This window comes from Diadema setosum, chromosome 7 (assembly GCF_964275005.1).
Source record: "Diadema setosum chromosome 7, eeDiaSeto1, whole genome shotgun sequence".
Taxonomy (NCBI): domain Eukaryota; kingdom Metazoa; phylum Echinodermata; class Echinoidea; order Diadematoida; family Diadematidae; genus Diadema; species Diadema setosum.
The window spans coordinates 14,523,875-14,529,874 of record NC_092691.1 but is presented as its reverse complement, the minus strand read 5'-3'; positions in this window follow the sequence as shown (position 1 = coordinate 14,529,874).

Here is a 6,000-nt window from a genome sequence, read left to right as displayed (position 1 = left end):
AATGTTCTGTCAATATTATAATACATGTATAATGAATTATTTCTATGATGATCGTATACAAAAAAAAAAGTGATGCAAGAACGAATTTTCAATACTTGGTTTGATTTTACAGTCAATGGTAATCTAAGTATAGTACTCAATCCCTGCACTCTTCCTTTTCATTCAAGAAAATACAAACAACATTCTCCTCATTTATAAAAAAAAAAACACGAAAAAATGTCACTGAATGTGATTAACGTCCCACCACAGTCTACAATCACAAAGGTAACAGTCAACTATTTTCTTCATTTCCAGCTGGCGCCTCTTGCACATTCTTTGTCTGCCTCTTCGCCTAGCTGATTCCTTTATGATCACGCGAGTTAGTAATCCAACGGCCAGCCCAGTTTGTGGTGTCTTTCTGCTGGTATCTTGCATCCCTTTGCTTGTGCATACGAATGTATCATATCTGCAGTGGAAAAGATGATAAAAAAAAGAAATGCTAAATCGTCAGTATACATATACATATGTATATTTCATGATTAAAAAATTGAAATGCCATGGACATTTTGTGACAGGTATCCATATATTGCTTCTCGAAACTCACAAGGTTACGTAATACATGTATTTGAGAGCACACAAATTTTAACCCATCAAAAACAAAAAACAAAAAACAACCAAACAAACAAACAAGCAAAACACGACAGAAGGTGTTCCTGGTACATGTTCCCACCATGTTTAATTATCATCTTATTGCATGAAAACTTATCAACAATTACTCGTTGTAACAACTATGTGGACGACATAAAGTTTCTTAGTCCCACTCACTGTGGTGGGCTAGACAACTATGTTTATATCGGTACACTGTATTTATATATACTTTTTTAATAATTCTTTTTTATTTACCTTCGACAATGTTACATCCATAGGGTCAACATAAAATAATTTCACTGTTGTGCTGGTACTTAACCTATAGCTCACCAAATGAAGAAACAAACCTTTTGAACATGGAAATTGCAAAAAAAAAAATGGCTAAGAAAGTAATTCTCTTTTTGAAGAGGGCTTGGCTTGACTTACTGGAAATAGTACTTGAGACGACAGCATGGCAACCTCGTAACTCTGCAAACGAAGATGTCCCCTTCATGCGCAAACGAAGATGTCCCCTTCATGCCCAACCTGTTGTTGCCATGGTTCATGCAGCCCACAATCTTCTCAAGAGAGTTGCCACACACCGCCTGTCATCAGGTTCCAACGATTCTGAGGATGCATGTCTGAAGAAGAGCTGAAAAGATTAAAACCTTAAATGAAATAAGAGAATTTACCAAATGTAAACAATCAGCTGAGGCAAATGACTAATTCCTGATTTTTTTTTATACATTTTTATTTCAAATCTCATTTCTCATTTTTTTGTGACATTGAATTTCATATTAACACTATGTTCACCATTATTGAATTGACTTGGTTAAAAAGTAAAAATAGATTACAGAGGACGGAGGTCTAAGGACAGAAAAAATGACACATATGGGCCCCACTTTCAAATATTTCGTTCACCAATATCTTTCTAGCAGCATAAGACATCTACAGAAGCTAGAAGGCTGTCCAGCTCCTGCCTTGCTATCGCAGGGTAATGGCGGCATAGTAGTCTCCTCACCTCACCAACCTCCATTTTTACTGGTGAATCAACCTGCTGTGGTAGCGCTCTGCAATTTGAATGTACACTCGCTCATGTTGGTGTAGCCTCTCCAATACTTCAAGCCTACGGAGAGTGAACATCCTCTGATCTGTAAATGCAGATGAAGAAAAACATTCAAAAGATTAAAGAATGCTTCACAATGGATGAAACAATCAAACCTGCGATCAAACCTTGTACACCATCACTCGTGAGAGATTTTTTTTAAACAATAGTTTTTGTTTATTTGTTGTTTTTTGTTAGACCCCACTGTTGTGTAATGATGCACAAAGTCATCACTACCCCCTCCCATTCCACTATGACCGGATACATTTCTTCACCTCCGGCCAGTCAATGACCCCTACCAATACTCTCCACCTCATCCAGTGAGTCATCGACCTTCATCATCCCTTGAGTACTTCTAGCCCCATCTAATTTACGACCAGGCTAAGCCAAACCTAAACATCCTGCCCTTCCTCCATTGATTACTTAGAATTGTTGTCAAATCCAAATCCAAGAATACTACCTCCTCTATAATACTAGTCCCACCTTTGTTCCTATAACAACCAAAGTTTTGCCCAATTAAAACCCCTCTTTAACACAAAGACTCCACCCCCGTTCACCCATCCATAGTGTGTTACAACAGTGTAACCAGTAACCAATGTGTAATCCTCGTGACTGAATGTATGAAGTGGATTACAAGTTGTAGAACATGCAGAGAACAAGACTTGGATTCTGACGCTCGAAGAGAGAGGATCGCCTCCAAAACGCCTCTCAAATAAAGTGCACATGGAAACTTAACTGAACTGTGTCGCCAGTCCTTTTTCTGCGTGTACCTCTCAAGAATATTAACCGATCCCGAGTAGCGAAACACCGCTACACAACACCACATCAATCTGTAATAGCAGTACCAGTTATAGAAGTCATGATGTTTCACCAAAATCAAACCAGACACATGACAGAAAATAACAATTACATGTATGGTAATGTTATAGGACAACATACATGTAATGCCCCCCCCCCCCACCACATCAGCCACTCCAACACATTCGTGTCGGGGTCGCAGGGCAACCCTGTCGGTTTTTATGTATCTCCTGATATGATACCTGGGTGACCACAGACCAAAATAGGCCTACTGGGTTTTATACTAAAATTGGAAGCCGTTATGTTAGATTTACATGTACTTACAATCATTTGGGAGGTGATCGATCTAAAATATGATCTGCTTTAAGAGCCCAGTGAAAGATTTTATCTCAGCTCTTAGTCCCTGGGCACTTTGTAAGTACTGTTGAACTGGTTACATTGCACATGCGCAAACACCAATGCATTTAGTGTGCACGGATTGAAAGAAAGTACGGTAAAACATAGCACACATAATGATTTATTATTCTCGTACAATGTACACGTACGTATGGGAGTAAAAGGGAAATACAGTATTGTTTGGGCATGGAAAGTTGAATATCTTTACACGTGATTCTTAAAAAAAAATGGCGAATCGGTTGAGAATGGGTATCCTGGAGATCGTCTCAAAGATAACAGCAGTTCAACTTATTTTCGGAGGTATCCGATAGGGTCTAGCTCAGGGATACATAGCCATTCATACAATTTATCTCTATATAGGAACCATGTATATGTGTGCTATATTATGCAATGAAATGAGGCGTTTGAACGATGAATGATCGAAAGACTTGCAAGCATCCCAGTGCATTCATTGCCATTACCAGGTACAGTGTACTTAACAAAACAGAACGCAGGTCGTCTGGGTGCTGTTAGTGCTAGTACTGGTTACTGCACGAGCTACGCAATACCTAGGCTTCTATACTGTGTAGTTTCTATATTGATGGGGTAGAATGAGTCGTTGTCATCCCGATCCCGTCGCACACCCATCCCAGCCCAGCTATCTTCATGTGTACTAGAAAACTCTACACATTACATCTTCAGACAGTGTTGATGAGCTTGATACCACACTCTCTCACACACACAGTTTGTTCAAAGCTCAACTGCTCATGTCACTGTACAGTATGTTCTGCTTAACTTGTAACTGTTACTAGATGCCCATACTGCCATAGTACGAGTAGCATAGGCGCCGGAAGTGGGGGGGGGGGGGGGGGGGGCGGCCGCCCCCCCAATCCCAAAAGTGGGGGGCAAAATGCATTTTTGCCCCCCAAAAAGCCCCCCCCCCCCCAAAAAAAAAATACATAAATAAATAAACAAATAAATAAAAATAGATAAAATAAGATAGATATGTATATAAATGAATAAACGCGAAAAAACATAGTTACAAACGGCAGTTTTTGGACTGTAAAATGTCAAAATGTTAAAATGTCAAAGCTCGCTCGCTCCGCTCGCTCGCATTCAATCGCTATGCCATTCTCCTAATGTTGCTGCCAGTAATTGCCAGCAGTTGCGCCTGGGCCGCCCCCTTAATTTCCAAAGCTAAATATATATATATATATATATATATATATATATATATATATATAATTATATATATATATATATATATATATATATATATATATATATATATAGCTACAAACGGCAGTTTGGGGACTGTAAAATGTCAAAATTAATCGTCAAATTTATTCGTTATGCCAATTTCCTAACGTTGCAGCAAGTAATTGCCAGCAGTTGAGCCCGGTGCGCCTCCCCCTTGATTTCCTTAATTTCTAACGGCAGTTTTTGGACTGTAGAATGTCAAAATTTTCAAGCTCGCTCGCTTCGCTTGCTCGCATTGAATCATTATGCCATTCTCCTAATGTTGCAACCAGTAATTGCCAGCAGTTGCGCCCGATGCGCCCCCATTAATTTCCAAAGCGAAAGATATAGCTACAAACTCCAGTTTCGGGGTTGTAGAATGTCAAAATTTTCAAGCTCGCTCGCTTCGCTCGCTCGCTCGCATTGAATGGTTATGCCATTCTCCTAATGTTGCCGCCAGTAATTGCCAGCAGTTGCGCCCGATGCCCCCCCCCCTTAATTTCCAAAGCGAAAGATATAGCTACAAACGGCAGTTTTGGGACTGTAAAATGTCAAAATTTTCAAGCTCTCTCGCTCCGCTCGCTCGCATTTTATTGTTATGCCATTCTCCTGATGTTGCTGACAGTATATAATTTGTTGTTTCACACCGTCATTCCATAATCCATGTAAGGAAAACTTACAATGTTGCTCAATGACTGCGTTGTTGAATGTATCACATTCCGTAATGTATTGTAGTCCCATTATTGCGCACGCACGCACGCACATGACATGCATACACACCGTCAAAATTACTTTTCCACAAGGTGCCCACCCCCAATGTTTCGACCCATCGTACGCCACTTTACATATATACACACACACACACACACAAATATATGTATATATATATATATATATATATATATATATATATAATGTGTGTGTGTGTGTATGTGTATATTGTGTAACATATGTATGGTCTATCGTGAGCCCCCTCCAATGTTTGCCCTCCCAATCCAAAACTGCTTCCGGCGCGCCTGACGAGTAGGGTTCAATACCCCAATATTTACTACAAATGAACAGTGTAACTCACTACAGTGTATGCTAGCTGTGTTCAAACCGTACATGCAGGAAGTTGCATGCAATCCTATGTCGGTAGTAGCCGCTATAGATACTAGACTCTAACTTGTTGTTAGTAACTACGCAACTTGCTCCACAATCAATGCGAACAAAATACAATTGTAATGTAAAACGAGCACGAGCAGGCTGTGTGTGTACAGAGTTCATACAACTAACGTTAATGATGTACAGATACAGACATCTCAAAACATTCACTCATGGTGGTGCTGATGGTTGATATAAGAACTGCCAATACAGTACCTGATGGTCAAAAACACGTAATCCAGTGTTGAACATGCTGCCCGAGTGACCAATCGTGATTTTTGCGAAGTACACCAGCATTATAGTCGGGTACCTAAGGGGGGGTCACCGTGCACCCCCCCAGGACTCCTCGAAACTTACATTTTCAGGATCCTCATGACATACCAAAACATAATCAAGATGTTAACAGGAACGAAAAGTGGCTGTTCTAGGTGAAATTTAATGTATTCTATTGTTTTTCATAATTTCTTATGTATTTCTTTGTTTTTCAACTTTTTCAACTTTTGTTTTTTCTTTGTTTTTCTATTGTAAATTGTCACTGATCACTTTTCTACCATAATTAGCACAAAACTAATCAATGAATGTGATTAATTGTAAAAATAATCAGGTTTTCATGACTTTCATGACAGAGCACCTGTTTTCCATAGGAAATGTACACAAAAGCACAAAATTGTGCCCGTTTTGGGACGACATTCCGTTACAAAAATGGGCGTGACTTCGCAAAAGTATGCGGGGAA